The sequence below is a fragment of the Schistocerca gregaria genome, chromosome 6 (genome assembly GCF_023897955.1).
Source record: "Schistocerca gregaria isolate iqSchGreg1 chromosome 6, iqSchGreg1.2, whole genome shotgun sequence".
NCBI classification, from domain to species: domain Eukaryota; kingdom Metazoa; phylum Arthropoda; class Insecta; order Orthoptera; family Acrididae; genus Schistocerca; species Schistocerca gregaria.
In genome coordinates, this window is record NC_064925.1 from 211,160,970 (window position 1) to 211,184,165 (window position 23,196).

General features: G+C 43.1%; 1 protein-coding gene across 2 annotated transcripts in view; it reads left to right on the forward strand.

Annotated features, from left to right (window-relative positions):
* LOC126278373 (cadherin-23-like) overlaps positions 1–23,196 on the forward strand; it is a 520,639-nt gene that overhangs the window by 120,416 nt on the left and 377,027 nt on the right. The window contains exon 1 of one of the 2 annotated variants that reach the window (XM_049978446.1): positions 18,709–18,890. The exons of the other annotated variant lie outside the window; for it this stretch is intronic. The gene's annotated coding sequence lies outside the window, so the exon portion shown is untranslated. Of the gene's footprint in view, positions 1–18,708; positions 18,891–23,196 lie in introns of those variants that run through there. 2 annotated transcript variants of the gene reach the window in all.

Genomic DNA, 23,196 nt, shown 5'->3' on the forward strand with positions numbered 1-23,196 from the left:
ATATAATGAAAATTAACAATTTTCGGATTTTGTCCTTTACTTGTGCTGTGAAACCTAACTTCTTGCCAAAAATCACGATTCTAGATCAACGGGAAGTATGATATAGGTCTTAATGAGTGAGTATCAAAATATGTGACATAAACGACAGTGTCTATCGATTTTCTTGACTTATAAAGCTTACGTTTGTTACACAACCAAGGGAAAATGGCCTTTAATAGGCCTATTTGACATAAATTTTAACTTGCTACGTCTGTCCGTTCGTGAGAAAAAGAGTCTTAACAGATGTCGGATAGGAATTGAAAATAAAATTTTTTCGTATGGTATAATCACAAATTAATGTCACAGACATGATACGTGAATTGGAGTGGTAATCATTAAAACAAATAAATGCATTTTTCGTTGTGACGGGATCTTCTCATGAAATTTCAATCACCAGTTTTCTCCTTCGATTGCGAAAAAATTCTGTTGGCACCCATCTACATAGGAAGACGTGATCGTCACGATAAAATAAGAGAAATCGGGGCTCGCGCGCCGTTCGAGAGTGGATCGTAGAGAACTGGAGGATGGTTCACTGACCCCTCAGCCAGTCATTTTATTTTGAATAACATAGTAATCATACTGATGTAGATGTAAAAATTCTCAGATTTTTTTGCTTTATTTGCGCATGGGAAACATGTTTCTTACCAAATTTCATGATTCTAGGTCAACGGAAATTACCCTATCAGTTTTCGTGAGCGAATTTTCGAGTATTAAAATAAGTCACATAAATAGCGGTTTCTTTTTACGGTGTAGACTTATTTTTTAGTCGCCTGTCTCCTGATTCCATGCGGTTCTCCACGAATTTCTATCCCGTGCCAAGCTTTTCATTTCAGAGTAGCACTTTCAACCTGCCCTCTAAATATCCCTCGTACCACGGAAGTTATTCCCTGATGTCTTAACAGATGTCCTACCACTCTGTCCTTTTTTCTTGTCAGCATTTTTCATATGTTCCTTTCCTTGTGTATTTTGCAGAAGGTCTCCTTATTTCTTACGTTATCAGTCCCTCAAATTCTCAGTATTCTTCTGGAGCGCCACATCTCAAATGCTTCGATTCTCTTCTGTTCCTGTTTTCCCACTGTTTATATCTCACTGCCATACAATGTTGTGCTCCAAACGTACATTCTCAGAAATTTCTTCCTGAAACTGAGATGATGCATGCCTTTTTGCCATGCTAGTCTGCTTTTTATGTCCTCCTTGCTCCGTCCGTCATGGGTTACTTTGCTGTATAGATAGCAGAATTCCTTGCCGTCATCTACTTCGTGATCGCCAATCCTGATGTTAAGTTTCTCGCTGTTCTCATTTCTGCTACTTCCCGTTACTTTCGTCTTTCTTCCATTTATTCTGAATCCATATTCTGTATTCATTAGACTGTTCATTCCATCCAGCAAATCCTGTAAAACCCATCTGCACTTTCACTCAGGATAGTAATGTCATCCGCCAATCTTATCATTGATATCCTTTCACCCTGAGTTTTAACTCCACTCTTGAACCCTACTTTTATTTGCATCGCTGCTTCCTCGACGTATAGACTGAACAGTAGGAGCGTAAGTCCTACACACTTTTTTATCCGAGCACTTCCATTTTCGTCTCCTGGTCTTATTGTTCCCTCTTGGTCCTTCTAAATATTGTATTTTACTTGTCTTCCACTGTAGCTTGCCATATTTTTCTCTGCATTTCGAATATCTTGCACCATATTACATTGTCGAATTCTTTTTCCAGCTCGATAAATCCAATAATGGTGTCTTAATTTATCTTCGGTCTTGCTTCCATTATCAACCGCAACATCAGAACTGCGTTTCTGGCGCCTTTACCTTTCCTAATCGTCTAACAGATCCTCAATTTTCATTTCCATTCTTCTGTACCTTATTCTTGTCGGCCACTTGGATGTATGAGCTGTTAAGCTGATTGAGCGATAATTCTCGCACTTGTCGGTGCTTCCGCATTGTGTGGATGATGTTTTTCCGAAAGACTGATAGTAAGTCGCCAGTGTCATGGCTCAGAAGCTTCATTTTTTCCACCGCCAAGAGACCGCAGACCTTAGTACAGGTTGGAACAAATGAAAGTTGGCGGGATGAGTAGGTACGATTGAACGTGAAGGCCTACAGTTACTTCCAAAAGGATGGAGGAACTGCCTATACAGCCGGCCGAATCTTGGAGCACATACACACAATCTTCACGCCTGATAGAGCTGTTAGAAGAGGTGACCTGATCCGTCGTTGTATGGTTACTTTGTGTGGGGAGCCCTCAAGTCTAAGGTATATTGCAACAATCCTCATAGTCTTCAAGAACTGCAGCAGAACATTTCGGATGAGATTTCAGCAATTTCAGCAATCCAGCTTCGATCCGCCTTCAGAAACTTGGTGGCCAGGGTCCAAAAGTGCCATGAGATGAATGGTGGTCACTTTCAACATTTGCTGTAGTCAGGTTAGTACTGCATCTTTTTCCCTCTGCTGTGTTTCCTTATACCCTGGATCTTTGTTCACTTTTATCTGACCTACCCCTATGTATGATGTAAATTCCAACTTGAGACGTCTACCCGAGTCCAATGCTCGTGGTCTCGTGGTAGCGTTCTAGCTTCCCAAGCACTGGTTCCCGGGTTTGATTCCCGACGGGGTCAGGGATTTTCCCTGCCTCGAGATAACTGGATGTTGTTGTGTCGTCTTCATCATCATCATTCATTCCCATTACGGTCGGAGGAAGGCAATGGCAAACCACCTCCACTAGGAGGACCTTGCCTAGTACGGCGGTGCGGGTCTTCCACATCGTTCCCCTACGCTCTGTCACGTAGTAAGGGACTTAATCATCATCATCATCACGTCTACCCATTCCTGAGGAAAAGTGTTTCTAACAGTATGACCGACAGACAGACGAACAAGAAAGTGATCTTATAAACATTAACGGTTGATGTAGGAAACTCTAAGAAGCCGTTCGAATCGAGGCAGCAGCGGAAATGTTACAGCTGTGACAGGCCAGTGCAGGTGCCTTCTGAAGCCACGTAGCCGTAATGAATGAGAGCTGAGTGTTCCAATAAGACACCAATGCAAAAGAAGCAGTGGAAACACGAAGATTCAGCCCTGCCGAAAAGGGTGAAACATTATCGGACAAGATGAAACTACCTTGGTATAGTGCCAAGAGAATATGCTAGTAAGGGGCAAACTGTTACAAGAATGAAGTACTGGAACCTCCTGAGGAGGTTAACTGAAAGTGTCAAGACGAAACAGGGAGCTATCCAAGAGGGTGTTTTTTCTCCATCACTCTGCCCAAATTCGTTTTACACAGGACGCGGTCATGCATGTTGCATCTTACAGCAATCAAATTTCCTAACTTCTCTTCAGGTCGCCCTCTCCTTGAGAGAAGCGACGATTGCATGGCAGTTATTACGAGGTGAGACGTTTATGAAAAATCAGAATGTAGATTTCTACAACCGAGATCTCTACCAAGTCATCTACTGTCGGGAAAAATGTGTTGCATTTTAAAAAGAACAAGAACAGAACACCACCATCATGTTTTATGATAGCAGTAATAGAGGTGATACTTACACTATGTAGTCACATTAATGTGCCCACCTGTCGAAAGCCAACTTTTGCAGCGCGGAGTGCTGTGGGACGCTGAGGAAGAGAGTCGTTGAGGTTATGGAAGGTACCGACAGGGATGTGGAACCCAGTGCCGTGGCACGTTGAGGATACATGGTGCGAACAGCCTGATTGAACTGGTCCAACAGATTCACTTTTGGGTTTAGGTTCGGGGATTCTGGTGGTCAGGGGAATATGGGGAATCATCTTGATGCTCTTCGAACGACGTACGTATACAGCGAACTATGAAAGACTTTGCACTGACCAGTTGGTAGATGCCATCGTGCCGAGAAGAAACATACTGCATGTAGGGGTGACCATGATCCCCAAGGATAGATGCATACTCGTCTTGATCCATTTTTCGTGAATGACAAGATCACCCAGGGAATGCCACGAAAAGATTCCCCAGATCATAAAGTTACCTCCTTATTTACTTTCAGATTTTTCTCGCTGTACTCACCAAAGGTTAACTATCCAATGGAGAATAAAACTTGATTCATCTGAAAAGGGCACCGGTCGCCACTCAGTGGTCGACCAATTGTGGTACTGGCGTGCATATCCCAGTGTTTGGTACCGATGAACATCAGCAAGGTTGCATGAGCCATGTATCTGCTGCGGTGGCCCATAAGCAGCAACGTTCGCTAAACAGTCATTGAGGAGACACCGTTGGTAGCCCCTTCATTCATCTGGGCTGTCAGTGTGCGACAGATGGGCATCTATTCACCAGCACACATATTCGAAGTCGTCGTCCATCCCTGTAATCTACGGCCCTCGGTGCACCACAGTTGCCTCGACGCCAGATTTGGAGAGCGCCATTTGGCCAAGCAGGGTAAACTTTAGCCACAGGGGCACGACAATAGTTCACGAACTTAGCCGTTTCAGAAATCCTTCTTTCTCGGCTCGAAAACCAATGATCAGCCTTTCGGCATTGCCCGGCCGTGGTGGACGAGCGGTTCTAGGCGCTACAGTTTGGAACCGCGCAACCGCTACAGTCGCAGGTTCGAATCCTGCCTCGGGCATGGATGTGTGTGCTGTCCTTAGGTTTGTTAGGTTTAAGTAGTTCTAAGTTCTAGGGGACTGATGACCTTAGAAGTTTAGTCCCATAGTGCTCAGAGCCATTTGAACCTTTCAGCATTACGATAACGACTGCATTCCCTTCCCCCCACCCCCTCCCCTGGCACACTTCTTTATATACCCTCAGCCGTCAGCTGCTAGTGCTACTACGTTCTACCTGTTAGTGGTTATTGCAAGTCGACGTCCAATATAGACGGTGGTCACATTAATGTGACTGGACCGTGTAAAACTGTTGAGTAATGTTACTGGGCGAAGGTTTTCAATTGCTTTGCTGTGTCAGTTTTTAGGAATTGGAACTATAATCCTTCCAGGAAATTCTTTGGGAACGTCAACTTTTCCATTCATGAGTTCGTTGAATATGCATAGCAACTAGCTTTTCATTTGTGGCCAGAACACTTGGTAGAATCCCAAGGGGACACCATCAGGTCCTGGAGATTTATTTTTAGGACTCTGTGCTATTGCGTCTTTCAATTCGTCCTCTTCTATTTCAGCTATGATATATTTTACTTGCTCTCTACTAATTCTACCTGATGTTTCTAACAAGATCTCGCCGCACCTCGTCGTCGATAGATTTGTTGGACATCATATCTGAGATATATTTATGAACAGCGTTTTGAATTTCATTCTGTTTTGTGTGACTGGTCCCATCAGATAGCTTAACGTCTGTCAATATTTTTCTGTTTCCTCTCTTATTCTCACTCATTACATGGTACATAGCTGTTTCATCCCCTTCTACAATGTTTTGTATTCTCGCTCTGACTTTAAAACCTTCTGACTGTCGCCGCTTCAGTGCTAAAAGTTTTGCTTTAATTTTATGAATCCGGATAAAGTTTTCCATTAATCGTGTGTCCAGTGTGTACAGGTTTCTAAAGCAGCTAAAATAAAACTCAGTCGTCTTTTTAATCCAGAAGCTTTTCTGTCATGAAGCATTCAGCACTCTTCTTATTTTAAGCTTAGCACATTGTAACCACCAAGCTATGGCAGAATTGTATAGCGGGAATCGTTTCTCGCATTCTTTCCAGATATTAGTAAATGCCATATGACATTACTCATCTTGTAGATGTGTAATGTCGAGTTTCCGTGTGCCCCTCGCTCAGTAAGTCTCTTGTTTTTCCAGATTTATTGTGGTGATGTACGCGGCGTGGTCAGAAAACATATTGGGCCAGACCTCAGACTGGTGTACATGGTTCTTTAGGTTCGACGAGATGTAAATCCTGTTTAGTCTGCTTGCTGAGTGACTGGTAAAGTATGTGAAACCGGTCTGTGCGCCATGGGTATGTTCCCAGAAATCGGTTAGGTGCAATTGGTGGACTATTCTTTCCAGTTCTAAGGACTTGTTGAAATTCGGGGTCTGGTCTTTCGGGCTAAGTAGAGAATTAAATTCGCCAGCTAGTATTACATAATCTTGACGTGTACCGAAGAGATGAACGATTTCAGTTTTTGAAAAATCCGCTCTAGCACGCCTGTTATTGTTGCCTGACGGTGCGTAAACGTTGATGATGCGGGAGTTATTAACAGTCACTGCAGTTCCTCTACTGTTTTCAAGTTTTGCTATTTGCGTGATACGGATGCCTTGTTTCGTGAGAATAGCGGTTCCCAGCTCTGCACCGATAGCGGGGTTAGTTATGGCGTTGTACCCACGTATCTTTTCTAATTTAATATCTGTTACTTCCTGTAACAGTAGTACATCAACATCAGTTGCGTATAGAAAGTCTTGCCGATGTTGTAAATGCAGGGGGGAGCGTACCTTATTAAAGTTCAACGTGACGATTTTGTAGGCTTGTGCTGCATTCATATTCTCTTATTCATTACCGAAGTCAATATTCATCATACGAAGTGCTGTCGGACGAAAATCCTTTTTCACATGTATGCTCCGGCAGTGAGGTATCCATCGTGTTCAGTTGACCTCGTGGGGCAGGAGTCTGTCCCGTTCCTCCAGTTTTATTCAGTTCTTCATCTTGGTTCATTTTGTCCTATTCACCAGGCCAGTTTTTGTGTTGATTACCTCTCGCTGTCTCTTTTTCTGCACTTCTCGTCTCAGGGAAAACCTTGTCTGTATCAAAATAGGGTAGCAGTTTCCATCTTTAGTGTGACGAATGGCCCGTTGGCATGGGGCGTGGTGTATTTGATTTGGCTTGCAATGGGTCATATGTCTGCATACTCAGAACCGGATTACTATGTTATTTTCATGCAGTTTGTTGCTAATCTGCTTTGCTTTTCCTCACAAAGGCGGTGCCAGTTATTTAGCGTCCTTGTGAGCTAGTCTCCTCTTTTTATGTTTCCTTGCAGGACTGCCTCTTGTGGAGTTTTCAACGTTTTTCATTGCCTCTTGCGTTTCTTGCACTCGGTTCTGTTCGCTAGCAAGTGGTGGGTCGGTTTCCTTGTTGTTTTCTGGAGTCTGCTCATTCTAAATGGTTCAAATGGCTCTGAGCACTATGGGACTTAACATCTGAAGTGATCCGTCCCCTAGAACTTAGAACTACTTAAACCTAACTAACCTAAGGACATCACACACACCCATGCCCGAGGCAGGATTCGAACCTGCCTTCGTAGCGGTCGCGCGGTTCCAGACTGAAGCGCCTAGAACCGCTCGGCCACAAGGACTATGCTGCTCATTCTGAAGGACTATAGTCGGTTCCGGGGTTTGTTCTACACTCCTGGAAATTGAAATAAGAACACCGTGAATTCATTGTCCCAGGAAGGGGAAACTTTATTGACACATTCCTGGGGACAGATACATCACATGATCACACTGACAGAACCACAGGCACATAGACACAGGCAACAGAGCATGCACAATGTCGGCACTAGTACAGTGTATATCCACCTTTCGCAGCAATGCAGGCTGCTATTCTCCCATGGAGACGATCGTAGAGATGCTGGATGTAGTCCTGTGGAACAGCTTGCCATGCCATTTCCACCTGGCGCCTCAGTTGGACCAGCATTCGTGCTGGACGTGCAGACCGCGTGAGACGACGCTTCATCCAGTCCCAAACATGCTCAATGGGGGACAGATCCGGAGATCTTGCTGGCCAGGGTAGTTGACTTACATCTTATAGAGCACGTTCGGTGGCACGGGATACATGCGGACGTGCATTGTCCTGTTGGAACAGCAAGTTCCCTTGCCGGTCTAGGAATGGTAGAACGATGGGTTCGATGACGGTTTGGATGTACGTTGCACTATTCAGTGTCCCCTCGACGATCACCAGAGGTGTACGGCTAGTGTAGGAGATCGCTCCCCACACCATGATTGCTGGTGTTGGCCCTGTGTGCCTCGGTCGTATGCAGTCCTGATTGTGGCGCTCACCTGCACGGCGCCAAACACGCATACGACCACCATTGGCACCAAGGCACAAGCGACTCTCATCGCTGAAGACGACACGTCTCCATTCGTCTCTCCATTCACGCCTGTCACGACACCACTGGAGGCGGGCTGCACGATGTTGGGGCGTGAGCGGAAGACGGCCTAACGGTGTGCGGGACCGTAGCCCAGCTTCATGGAGACGGTTGCGAATGGTCCTCGCCGATACCCCAGGAGCAACAGTGTCCCTAATTTGCTGGGAAGAGGCGGTGCGGTCCCCTACGGCACTGCGTAGAATCCTACGGTCTTGGCGTGCATCCGTGCGTCGCTGCGGTCCGGTCCCAGGTCGACGGGCACGTGCACCTTCCGCCGACCACTGGCGACAACATCGATGTACTGTGGAGACCTCACGCCCCACGTGTTGAGCAATTCGGCGGTACGTCCACCCGGCCTCCCGCATGCCCCCTATACGCCCTCGCTCAAAGTCCGTCAACTGCACATACGGTTCACGTCCACGCTGTCGCGGCATGCTACCAGTGTTCAAGACTGCGATGGAGCTCCGTATGCCACGGCAAACTGGCTGACACTGACGGCGGCGGTGCACAAATGCTGCGCAGCTAGCGCCATTCGACGGCCAACACCGTGGTTCCTGGTGTGTCCGCTGTGACATGCGTGTGATCATTGCATGTACAGCCCTCTCGCAGTGTCCGGAGCAAGTATGGTGGGTCTGACACACCGGTGTCAATGTGTTCTTTTTTCCATTTCCAGGAGTGTATTTTAACAGAGATATTTGATTCGTTTTCTTGACTCTTTGGTTGTGTTGCCACCTTCGAGTCGTTATCGTCCATTATCACTTCATTGTCGGCGGCAGCATCATCCTGAGCAGCGTCAGGAGCGTTACGCGTATGGAGTTGTCCAGCGGCTGCCGATGCATAAGTTAAAAGCAACGTTGACAAGGCTGGGGGTCTCACTGCTTCGCCCGCAGGTAGCTGGGCCAGTCGGCGTCGTATACACTGCGAGCGGATGTGGTTTGTACCGCCGCAAGGCGCGCAGGTTCTCGGCAGCCCATCATGTATTACTATAGCCCGATAACCACAAACATTTATATACGAGGGTATGTGCTTGTGTAAATCAACTCGCAGTTGCCTGATACCATTCAAGACGAGGAACTTGTGAGCAGCAGACCGTTTTCTGCAAAATTGCTAATTATTTTCCCAAAAGAAGCTATCACCGAATTGATCTGGTCAGCGGTGACTTCAAATGGCAGCTCAAAGATACGGACAGTCCTTAATCCAAAGCCAGCATGCGTAACACGAACTTCACTAATATTGCCATCGTGATGTTTGAACTTCAATGTTCCGCCACTAGATTCAACCATTTTGTCACACAATTCCGTAGTTTTAAGCTCAACATACGCGATGCTATTCACAATTGATAGGTGAATACCTATTATATATTTTCTCAACTTCCTCTAGCCATGTCTCAATTTCGAACGAGCAGCCGTAAAAACGCAGAGCAAGGGACCGGAACATTGACCATTGAAAGGCTCTCACAAGTGTGTTCAGCGCTGACAGTAACAAGCGTTGTGTGACATTAACCGTCTTTTCAAGGGCGTCGATTGGTGCAAAAAAAAAAAAAAAAAAGTTTCCAATAAAAGAAAATATCGCGGTTAACGTAAGGGTTAAGAGTAAGAACTCAGCAACAAAATTACGTTGCCTTCTGTTGAGCACTATCGTTAGGTGAAAAACGTCGTTCTCGAAATAAAAGGTCGGCCGGAGTGACCGAGTGGTTCTAGGCGCTACAGTCTGGAATCGCGCGACTGCTACGGTCACAGGTTCGAATCCTGCCTTGGGCATGTATGTGTGTGACGTCCTTAGGTTAGTTAGGTTTAAGTAGTCCTAAGTTCTAGGGGACTGATGACCGCAGATGTTCAGTCCCAAAGTGCTCAGAGCCATTTTTTTAAAAATAAACGGGATGTTAGGTCTTACGTGATTTACTAAATATATACTAGTACATTAGTCAATTAAACGAATGCCATTGCTACAAGAAAGGAAACTATAGAAAGCCCAAAACAGCTATAAAAAAGAAGACTATTTTTTTTTAACGCACCAATCTACTGACTGGTTTGTATCCCTATCGTGTGCTAATCGTTTCATCTCAACGCAACTACTGCTGTCAACATCGTGTATAAACTGTGTTGTATATTGCGTCTTGGTCTGCACCTATTTTTCATTTTTTTTCTGCTCCTCCGACGTAAGCTATTTCTGGATGCTGTAGCAGGTTTTCCGTTAGCTTTCCATTTCTCCCGATAAGGATCTTCGAGAGTAGACTTCTTTCTGTCTTGTGCTTCATTTCCTTCTTAATTTCCCCTTTTAATTTTTAACGTCTATTGACCGTACCCGTTTCAAATGGTGCCGGTATCTCCTTCTCTACATTTCAGATGGTCCACGTGTCATCCCCATACAATTAAGAGCCGTATACGTAATCGAGCCGCAGGTTTTTCTACTTGTTTTCCTACAGTGTTCATTCAAATCAAATCTCAAGGGCGTGGAAATTACTTAAATGAAAAACAAGAAAATATTCCTGAGCGTGTTACTCGAAATTTTCAGACCGCGAGTCCCCATTTCAACTCTCCGTCAGTGAAAAATAAATTCCTACTCAGAACTTTGAGGGAATGTTGAAGAAATGAAGAAAACTGAAAAGTTCACAGTTTATAATAAATGTATATGCTTGCAGTATATTGAAAACCGCGTTATTTCACACACATGAGTTGCTCATAGATCACATAACTATTGATAATGTCTTAAGTACTCAGCACATTCCGCAACCTCAATCTCCTCAAAATTCTATTACCTATAAATTTCTTTTCCGCGACACACTGTTCGAATAGTTCAAAGTACAGTTTGGCTTTCGACAAAGTGGAAGATTTTAATATTCCACACTCGAGATGGCTTTAGAATAAGGCCGGCAACAAGCTGTAATGAAAAAGTTGAGGCTTATAGCTATTTGCAGTTCACACTACAGTTCAGTTACTAATAACATCTGACCTTAAAGTTTCTAGGGATCGCTCAAAATGTGTCCATACACACACGCCCAAGCCTCGCACTCACAGCTGTTGCTAACGGCATAACGCAATCCATCGTAAAACTCGCCACTGACTTGATGTCCGATGGAGACACACACAATTAACAAGTGATCGACTCAGTCCTTAAGGCAGCTCCGGGATTGCTTATAGAGCCTCTGCACGGCCCAGTGCAGACTGCTTCTAAACCGCTTCTAAACTACCAGCAAATCTGCTTCTGTGTTCTAAAAGCACCCTCTTGTCACACTAGTTCACTGATGGCTTTCTGAATTGGGATTGCGTTCTTTAATTTGTCCTTCCGTAGATCCAGGTGTAAGGAACATTTAATTTCAATTTCATTCCTGCACCTTTGTAAATATAGTTGCTATTACAGTGTCGAGTCACATTAGTGTGACCACCTGCCAAAAGCCTGAATAATCATCTTTTGCGGTGCGTACTGCTGCGAGATGTGCGATGGTGAATCAATGAGGTTACTCGGTTGAGTGTCCATGGCGAGAACAGTCCAATCTATATGAAGATGGTATCTGTTATTTCGGACATGTCCGAAAGAACAGATACCACCTTCATACAGTTAAGGCTAACCGGCCATTGACCTCCTTCTTCTGTGTTGGATACACACGCATTGCCCGAGCTCTTACGGGACTCGGTAAGGTTGTCTGCTTCGAGTAATGAATGTAATAGGCAGGGGTACTACGAATGTAGTGTGTGGACATTAAGTTGGGAATGTGGGTCTCACGGGGAGCGTGCAAGGGGTAAATCCCTACAATCGCCCTATCCTCTGTGCCCGCGGTGGCTCAGATGGATGGAGTGTCTGCCATGTAAGCAGGAGATCCCGGGTTCAAGTCCCGGTCAGGGCACACATTCTCAACTGTCCCCCTTGATGTGTATCAACGCCTGTCGACAGCTTACTGTCTTGATTTAATTATCATTTCAGGCCGACCTATGTATTCCCACAGATTCTCGATTGTCTTTAAATCCGCGGAATTTTCTGGCTAAGGATGGTCAGTAAATTCTGAACCAAGCACGTGTACTGCCAGCTGTGTGACTCATAGCATTGTCCTGCTGGTAGATGCCATCGTGCCGAGAAAAAAAATGCATCTAAGAGCAGATGTGATCCCCAAGGATAAATGCATACTTGTGTTGAGTCGCTGTGCGCCCCTTAATGACGAGATCACCTAGGAAATACAACAAAAATATGTCCCACACTATAACACTACCTCCTCCAGGCTGGATCCTTCCAGCGATTGTTGCGAGGTGTTTGCTTTCCGGTATTGATGTGCAAATTCCAGCCTTTGTCGCCGATGAACAGCAGTCAGCATGGGTGTATGAACCAGGCACTTGTTGCAAAGGCAATGTTCCCTGAGAGGTCGTTGAGGAGATAGTTTTGGTAGCCACTTCATCTTTGGCGGTCAGTTGCTCAACCGCTGCACGTCCATTCGCCCGTACACATTTCCGCACCCGCCGTTCATCGCTGTCATCAATGTCTACATCCATATCTACATGATTACTCTGCAATTCACATTTAAGTGTTTGGCAGAGGGTTCATCGAACCACAATTATACTGTCTCTCTACCATTCCACTCCCGAACAGCGCGCTGGAAAAACCAACACCTAAATCTTTCTGTTCAGGCTCTGATTTCTCTTATTTTATTTTGATGATCATTCCTACCTATGTAGATTGGGCTCAACAAAATATTTTCGCATTCGGAAGAGAAAGTTGGTGACTGAAATTTCTTAAATAGATCTCGCCGCGGCTAAAAACGTCTTTGCTTTAATGACTTTCATCCCAACTCGCGTATCATATCTGCCACACCCTCTCCCCTATTACGTGATAATACAAAACGAGCTGCCCTTTTTTGCACCCTTTAGATGTCCTCCGTCAATCCCACCTGGTAATTATCCCACACCGTGCAGCAATATTCTAACAGAGGACGAACGAGTGTAGTGTAAGCTGTCTCTTTAGTGGACTTGTTGCATCTTCTAAGTGTCCTGCCAATGAAACGCAGCCTTTGGCTCGCCTTCCCCACAATATTATCTATGTGGTCTTTCCAAATGAAGTTGTTCGTGATTTTAATACCCAGGTACTTAGTTGAATTGACAGCCTTGAGAATTGTACTATTTATCGAATAATCGAATTCCAACGGATTTCTTTTGGAACTCATGTGGATCATCTCACACTTTTCGTTATTTAGCGTCAACTGCCACCTGACACACCATACAGCAATCTTTTCTAAATCGCTTTGCAGCTGATACTGGTCTTCGGATGACCTTACTAGACGGTAAATTACAGCATCATCTGCGAACAGTCTAAGAGAACTGCTCAGATTGTCACCCAGGTCATTTATATAGATCAGGAACAGCAAAGGTCCCAGGACGCTTCCCTGGGGTACACCTGATATCACTTCAGTTTTACTCGATGATTTGCCGTCTATTACTACGAACTGCGACCTTCCTGACAGGAAATCACGAATCCAGTCTCACAACTGAGACGGTACCCCATAGGCCAACAGCTTGATTAGAAGTCGCTTGTGAGGAACGGTGTCAAAAGCTTTCCGGAAATCTAGAAAATAGGGAATCTGTCCCACAGTTGCCTCGGCGTCGGTTTTGGATATCGCTCTTTTACCATGCACTGTATTCTTTGAGCACGGTTGGAGCTTACAAACTTAGCTGTATCAGAAATGCTTCCACTCTTGGCCCGAAAGCCAATAATCATGCCCTTTTGGACTTCAGATAAATCGCTCCGTTTCCGCATTACCCTAGCAACTGCACTGTTACCTGCGTCCTCACCGAAGCGATTCACGTATCCTCCACTGCGCTGCCTGCGAGTGGTAATTGCACGCTGACGTCGAACATACGCGGTAGTCACATTAAGATGACTAGACCACGTATTTTCTAAATAGATCTTTAAGTTGTCCTTACATACTTAATTGCCGATTTCGTAGTCGCTGTACGCTTTCGGATTACATAAATGTTTATGAAACTTGGTATATCAGAAACAGTCTCTAGACAGAATGTGCAGCAGTTACCTATGTATAGATTATACATAAATATTTGTTAATTGTTATGTTTTTCTGATTTTTAGTCTAAAATTTATTTTCCCTTTAAAGACTCGAAAATTATTTAAGGTAACTTTACGGAACATTTCTACTCGATACGTATTCTTACACATTAATAGCTTATTTTCTTCCTTTTACGCCGGCCGTTGTGGCGGAGCGGTTCTAGGCGCTTCAGTCTGGAACCGCGCGACCGCTACGGTCGCAGGTTCGAATCCTGCCTCGGGCATGGACGTGTGTGATGACCTTAGGTTAGCTAGGTTTAAGTAGTTCTATGTTCTAGGGGACTGATGACCTCAGATGTTAAGTCCCATAGTGCTCAGAGGCATTTGAATCATCTTCCTTTTACTCAGATTTAAGTTTTATGTTATGGTTTGATAAAGCTTATTGGAACCTTCGATATGCGTATGGTATATTGGTAGATACTGTACGCAAATAATTGTACGTAGGTTTTAATTAACTTGTTTTACGGCCATTGACTGACAATGTTGTAACGCTGGAAACAATGGGTGGAGCTTCCTCTATTTTAGCGATGTTAACTCCATGTCATGCAGCAGCGGTTACATGTTTCCTCTAGTGGCGCCTTTTCATCACCAGCTTCAGTAGTATTTATTTTACATATTTGTTGATGTACTACGTTTTTTTTGTGCCTGTAGTTTGCATTCCTCTAACTACGTTCATGTTACTCTCTTCACAGAGTAAGCTATCTGATGACGAACAAAACACTGGTCCAAACTGGTCACCAGTAAAAACATAAACAGTTTTAAGAGTCTGGGATTGTTTTACTATAAAAATTTAATATTTATAAATCAGCTAGTTACTTATTCTATCGAAATTTCAGCTCTGTACCTTTAAACACTGCCAGATGTACAATTTCGCAAAACATGAGTATTTGGGGAAAATATTTATCTCGTGATGTTCAGAGCCTGTGTTCTTTATTTATTCATGGTTCTGCATCATTCCACTAACAAATTACATAACCATAATATCAAAATTTTAAGTTATGCATTTGCGCAATCCTTTGACAGCCACGCGAACAAAGAATCGTGGGCTTGACCTTTGGGCTGGACGGAGAAGAGGAAGTCTCTCTCTCTCTCTCTCTCTCTCTCTCTCTGTCTCTGTGTGCGTGTGTGTGTGTGTGTCTGTGTGTATGTATATGCATAGAGTCATACTTCTGCTCCGTGGAGAGGAACATGGCGAAAGAGATGCATAATCACTTTCTAAGTTACAAGCAGAACTTAAGAAACGTTATACCGGATTAAGTCGTTTGCAGTTGAAGCCAGTATTTGGTCGGTTTTATATTTTTGATCCTACATCCTATGAATATGCTATTTCAGAGAACCGAGACATTGATAATCACTCAAAAATGCGTCGTTTTTGAACGACACACTAAAATAAGGTGACGGGAAACGTCTTGTTAAAGACTTTTCAGATTATATCTTTTGAATGATGAAAGCATGCATTTTCAGCGAAACGACGTATTGAATATTTCTCAAAACTGCGTCTTTCTTGGCACAATTTATTGTATTTAAATGTCAGTTATTGACATATAGACCTTTAAAGCCTTCAGGGCATAGTAAGAGATAAAAGTATATAGAACAACATCAGTTCGAAGTAGTGTATCAGATAGAAGCACAAATATATTTTTATTCACCTCCATGTTTCTAAAAGCTTCTAGGACTGTCTTATTAATTTCATGAAAATATCATCTACAACATTAGATTTTATTTGTATATAGGGGTATCATCTCGCAGGAGTTTGATTTAACTTGCCAGTTTGCGGGAAACATAAATCTTTTATAAATATTGTGAACGGATGTTTGCAGAATCACATAAATAAATGCATACATAAACGGATGCACACACAAACCAACACACACACACACACACACACACACACACACACACAGACGCGCGCGCGCGCACGAGCAGCACAGAACATATAACAATTTTAATGAAAAAAAATGTTTTTTTTTGTCGATAGGATTGCATTAGGACATGTTGTACTTTCCTGCTAAAAGTATTATATATCATATGTTCTAAAAATTCCGTACTGGATAGCAGTGGTGATCAGATAAGGATCACCTTAGGGTTATAATACAAAGTGGCAATGATAAGTTAATTTTAATCTAATGTTGAAGAGTAACGAGAATTTTTCCTGTAGCACTATCTGTAGTGAAAGTTTCAAAATCAGGCCACCTCACTAACTGGACATAGAACCTGCCTTTTTGTCTCTAATTATATTTGCGAGTATTCCAGTGTTTATTTACGTATTCTGCAGAGAGAACAATATGTCTTGCATATGGACGAGGGAGGAAATTTGAAATTAATGGCGCGAACGTAGTAATGTTACGTGCCTGCATTTTCGTAAACAAACTGTGTAAGTCACAATGAGAAGTACGTTCTGTGTGACGTACCAGCTAGTTTCTGAGCGTGCATCGACCACGAATAAAACCACGTTTGGTGAGCTTCACGACGAGAAACATGTCCCGTGTGAGGACGGCTTAGCTCGCCACTGGTGCTAGCCAGCTAAGGCTCCTGCTTCGTCGCAAAGAACTTCTTTTTCAGTTACGTAGAAGTAGAGCTATTTCATTGGAAAAAGAAAACTTCCCCTCTCATGTTCCAGTCCAGTACCAGTATCTTCCTTGCTTCAGCCATCCTAATTTGTCTTGTTTCCTGGATAGAAAAGATCAGCTGCTATTGTGTCTTTGAGAGGCTACAATCGCTCATATGTAACGAAAGAACAACAATAAAATACTCCTAAAATAAATGTATGGCTATTGTACGATTAAAGAGCGGCTGATCTTACATAGCCTTGTACACTCTATAATATTAGAGAAAAAGCTTAAAACAAATACCTACGCCGGCCGCGGTGGTCTCGCGGTTCTAAGCGCTCAAACCGGAACCGGGCGACTGCTACGGTCGCAGGTTCGAATCCTGCCTCGGGCATGGATGTGTGTGATGTCCTTAGGTTAGTTAGGTTTAAGTAGTCCTACGTTCTAGGGGACTGATGACCACAGATGTTAAGTCCCATAGTGCTCAGAGCCATTTGAACCAAATACCTACGAAAGGCCCTATTACTGAAATGACTCAACAAGTAGTTGGGAATCCCATACGTAAATATTGATCCATGCTCTCTCTACTGCCGTCTAGAACTGCGAAAGTGTTGCGGGTGCAGGATTATGTGCACGAACTGTCCCATAATTGTTCGTTGGGATCTGGGTGGCAAGTCATTCACTCGAATTGTCCGAAATGTTTTTCAAAGGAATAGCGAACAAGTGTGGCCCGGTGACATGGCTCATTGTCATCCACAAAAATTCCATCGTTATTTTGGAACATGAAGTCCTTGAATGGCTGCAAATGATCGGTTCAGTTGGATCAGTCCATTCAATGTAAACACAGCCCACACCATTATGAAGCCACTACTAGCTTGCACAGAAACTTGTTGACAACTTGAGTCCATTGCTTCGTGGGATCTGCGCCACATTCGAACCTTACCATCAGTTACTACCAACTGAAAGCCATAGTTTTCCCGTTATCTAGGGTCTAACAGACATGGTCACGTGCCCAAGAGTGGCGCTGCAGGTAGTGCTGTCAGCAAAGGCACTAACATCGGTTGTCTACTGGCCATAGACCATTAACGCTAAATTTCTCCACACTGTCCTAACGGCTGTCTTCGTCGTACGTCCCACACTGACTTCTGCGGTTATTGCACGCAGTGTTGCTTGTCTCTTACCACTGCCGACTCTAAGCAAAAGCTGTTGCTCTCGGTCGGTAAGTGAAGGCCGTGCCTGAAATTTGTTTTCTCGACACACTGTGGACCATTTCTAACAAATATAGAAATTTTGTCTAATTTTTAGATAGCTGATGAACGTGTCACGGTTTGTGAATCCTTTGCTTTGCCCATTTCATGCGTATGACAAGTTGTTGTAGAGCTCGAAGTCTCACTACAGTTAGGCTCATCGAACTTGGCCAACAAGCGACTTCCTTATCAAACCTGTACCCGCCACTAACATTCATTTCATTTCCGTATCTCATCATCTCTTGGTTTTTCCTTAAATTATATGAAATGCAAGACACTTAGAAGTTGCGTGTGAATGCCAGTGCCTACTTGGTGGTCCTTCTGTTTTCCTCCCTTACCTACTTCACAAAACAGTTGTTACGGCTTCAGTTATATTGTCTACTGGGATTTAAAACCTTACATTCATATGGTGTCTCTTCTGGATATCTATCAGATGATCTTTATCTACATTGAGCAGTTGGTCGACATTCCGATGCTTCTACCGTCAGCGATAACAGGAAAAACAGCAGTTCTTTGTCCACATTGGAGGGCTGCTCCGAGGTGAATTCCCTACCACAGGATGACAAGTGTGTGAGCACAACATGGCTGGGAAGAAACTAGAAGCAGGAAAGTGAAAAATCGATCGATGATTTCAGCGACAGGTGAACAAGCGCCCGGCATGTAGTGATATCCTGTCATCTTGTTTTTAAAAGAGCATGAAAAAACGTGCGTCAACGATAAAAGGTGGACGATAAGATAAGTCAGGAGCGGCTGCAATCGACGGCAACCTCTAATCTCTTCAGTCACAGGCAGTTTTGCATAGCTTTGTGAAAGACGGAGGTGTACATTTACTGCACAAAGAGAGACAGGTGTGTTTCAAGACACAGTAGTGAATTAGCGGCAGGGAGTCAGAAGTGGTTAAGAGTCTAGCAGGTGTTATCGGAAATAAACTGTTTTCAGCGAGGACTGATACCATCGGCGAAGAGAAGGTAAGTTAACAAAGTTACTTGTATTTTGTGTGGAAAGTATACACACGGAAGTAGAGTGATAGGAAATATAGACCCCATCTCAGATTTTGAATTTAAGGGGAGATAAGGGTAACATCGATTTTGTAAACGATATTCAAGATTTTTCAATAAAATAACAATTAGAAAACTGACTTCGACTACTATTGTGCAAGCTTTGACTGTATTATGTATTTTTAAGTAAAAAACTTGCACTCATATGACGCTGCATGACATTGAGGAAAGGCTTTCGCGGAATGCGAGGCGCCGCAATTTTCAACCTAGAACAAAAATTCAAATGCCGCTTTGAAACTGATAATATTGTCTGATGTACTAAGTCTGCATATTTTAAAAAATGCTTCTTAACAAAATGGCGGTACTCTGAAATAAATGTAAACTTTTTCGACAAAAGTGGGTATAAAAACGTACACAAAAATCGAAATTAAAATATATCCCAAAAATCCTACTTACTAATGTGTAAAGAAGTCGACTCACAAGTTACAAAAAGATATAACGTAACTGTGTGCATGTTTCATGAGTTACAGCTCCCGCCAACTTGAAAAATCCCACGTTTAAAGTTTCAGCTTGTGCTTTTTTAATACTGAAATTGAACAAACGTTTAGTCGCTATTGCCAGTACCTGCATTTGGCCTTTTGTTCGTCCACGTCAAAACTCATTTGGACTAAATTATATCGATTAACTGATTTCCAGTTACCAATGAAAGCTTTTTTTTCTTTTTTTTTGCACGATTGTGATTATTTTTCGAACCTTTTCTGTCTGTATAAATACATTCGTATAAAAAACAAGCGAAATTACAAATTAAGTAGACGCGAGACAAGCACGTGCTCTGACTACTTACCATAAATGAATCATATTACAATGAAAGCTTCCTGAGAATTTTAGTTACTACTAATGCTCTGTGTGATGCTATCCGAAACTAACAGCAACTATTACAGGATTACGTCAGTTGCATTCGAGCATTCGAATGGGTCAGATAAAGGTGCAGTTTTAACGTATTGTAACATTTATGGCACACTTAATAGGAGTGGGTGTTAAAAATAGGCTCTCTGAGGAATATTTTAAGTCAATAAAAACATATGGCTCAAAATAAATTCGTACCCTAGTCTACCCCTTAAAATTCTCATTCATCAGAATCTCAAAAAGACGATTCTCTGTAAACGAATACGGAGTTCATGGCAAAGAGTACTTTACAACAGACTTTATTAGGGGTTTTGCAGCTCCATTCGCGAATGATGTGCACGTTTAAACTACTCTTAATTTGTCTTCGCCATCCTCACTGGAGGGATTAGCATGAGTTTTCAATATATTCCTAGAATGTTCAATAAAACCTAGTTCGTAGTAAAACTTGAAAGAGTCTTTCAAGGGATAGTTTCCGGAAGTTTCTAAGAAATTTCACTGATTAATTTGCGTCCATATTCAAACGCCTGGCAACTTCACTTTTACTAACATTTCCGTAGCGCTCACCTATGGGCCAAACAAACCAGTGACCATTCATTGAGACCTTTGTATTCGAATTCATTCAATAAACTTATTCTATTTGGTATGGATCCGTCACATTCTAGCAACGTTCTAGGATGGGCCACACGGCTGTTTTATAAGTAATCTCATTTGTCGTTTCTTACGTATTCCTAGTATTCTTACAATGCACCTACATTATGTACGACTGACTCTACGTGATCGTTTCATTTCATAAACATACAGACTGTTCCATCCAGGTATCTGTACGAGTTGATCGAGAGCAAGTGTGTCTCACTGATATTGTAATAATAGGATAGTACGTTTTTTCGTTTTGTGAAGTACTCAGTTTTACAATTCTGAACATCAAAAGCAAGCTTCTTATCTTTCCAACACTTTGAAATCTTATCAAATCTGAGTGAATATTTGTGCATCTTTTTTCAGACAGTTTATCATTAGAGATAACGGAAGCGTCTGCAAAACGTTGGAGTTTATTATTAATATTGTCGGCAAGATCATTAATAAACAACATTTACAGCAATGATCCCAACACACTTCCATGTGGCGCGACTGAAGTTACTTCTACATCTGTCGAAAGGCTCTCCATCCAAGATAACGTGCTGCGTCCTCTCTACCAAGAAACGCAATCACAAATGTTGCTTGAGAGTTTCGAAAATAAGCGTAGATAAGGTACTGAGCCAAATGCTTTCCGTAACTGCGAAGGGATTCCTGGAAAAAGACAGATTGAATCAAGAATCTAATGTTTCAACTTAGAGTTGGCTCAGCCATTGCCTTACTCCACAGTCAGTGGAGGAATGGTAGAACTGTAGAGAACATATCACTACAAACCGAATTAACTTAGTTAATTCTGTACGCCATATTAGGACTAGAAATAGTGCTCATTGCGTTATATCTTTCTCCACCAATATTCCTCAGGAATAGCGCAGTATTTACACTTGCCATCTGCTTTTCCATGTTACTTCCCAAGTCCACAGGCGATCTTAGAGAGTGTTGCTAGTCAAGAAACACCGAATGAATGGAATTATAGGGAAATTTAGTTACTCCTGTAACTAAGTTGGGAAGAAATCAATACGTCTGCATCTACACTTTGGCCATATTAAGTAAGCCACCTTATGGGGCAGAGCAGACTTCTTATCCTGTTGTCTCTTCTCCTTCTGGTCGTTCCAAAGGGGTGTCTGGGGGTGGGAGTAGGGGGTGGGGGGGTGGGGGGTGGTTGGTAATAACAAGCGGTAAGTCTGGTTTTACCGAGTGTCCGTCCCAGAGACATCAGGTGCATTTACTGTGGTTATTCGACAGATATTTGCAATTCCGTTGCTGCAATGTGTAGCTGTTGCAAACATAAACATATACCGCTCATCACGTCTTTCACATGACACCCAGTGTCAAAGAAAAGCGTCAGTTTGTTTCCTGATACTTACTTTACGCGATATGGCTCAGGGGAAAGCGCGTAGCTAAAAGGCTCCTCTTCCACTAGATTCTATTCCGTGCCTTCTGTCGCCATTATGCCGGTTTGCAGTAAACCGTCATAGGTTCCATCTCAGCGTCTTTCCTTCCACTAGGAATAGTGGTGTTGCGAGAAGGATAAAATCCATGGATTTCAAAGTGCTTGCTAATCAGACCTTCATTGTTTGGTCTATTGTGGATTTCATCCAGCCCACAATTATGCTTGCTTCTCATCAGGCCTTCATTGCTTGATCTATTGTAGGTTTCATTCACCTAACAATTACGCCGGATCCTACCTTGCATCGAACCATAGGTCTTTCTTAAGACTTTTCGCTTTTTTCCGGACAGTCCAAGTTTCGCAAGCATACAGCCCAACGGGTTGCATCAATGTTTTGCGCAGCTGCAGTTTGCGATTCCTTGAGGGACTGAGCGATTTAAAAAGCTGACTCAGACTGAAGTATGATCGGTTTACGGCTTGGATACTCGCTTTGATTTCTACCACACATGATACATCCTCTGTAAAGATTACCCCCTTCCAACCCAGATATTTAAAATTATGATCTCTTTCCGATTACCACAGACTGGAGTGGGTCCATTCAATAAGCATCACTCCTGCTCGTCACCAGGTTGATTCTGCTCGCTGCCATCTACAAACTGTAGTTCATCCGCGTCATTTCTTCCTTGGATCTGAACAACAGGGCTGCAACGTCGGAAAACGCGAGATTTGTGATTTTCACACCACATACATCGGTGCCCTCAAAGTTCTTATGGAAAGCTTCACTCATTGTCTTATCGAGTGCCAGGTTCGACAATGTAGGTTACATGTTATATCCTTGTCTCAAATCTGTGTTTCTGTAGAAGCTCTCCGTGACTTGGTTCCCAAGGTTCGCTTTGCTTTCTGAATCTCTGAGACAACCGAGAACTTGGCTACCGAATTTCTTGGGTATTGTGAACTTAGGCAATTCGTAAGGCCCTCCCTGTGGACACAGTGACTGCCTTCTCAAAATGTATGAAGGGCACATGCAGGTCTTCGCAGCACTTCGAAGTTGTCGACAATCGAATGAACCTTTCTGAAACCTCACTGATATTCACCATCACTTCTTCTGAAAGCTACTAGATTCGATCTAGTACACAGATGGGGTCGCTCGTTACTTACACGTAAGTAACGAGCAGCCTAAGGGCTTGCCATCACAATTTAATATCTTAAATATCTTTGTGGCTAATGCCCTTTTGGCATATTTATTATTTTATAAATGACATATAAGTACTTCCAGTCTTTCACGATGATTCGGTGCTTCTACTCTGTATCATACGATTGTAGTCATAATTGGCCGGCCGGAGTGGCCGAGCG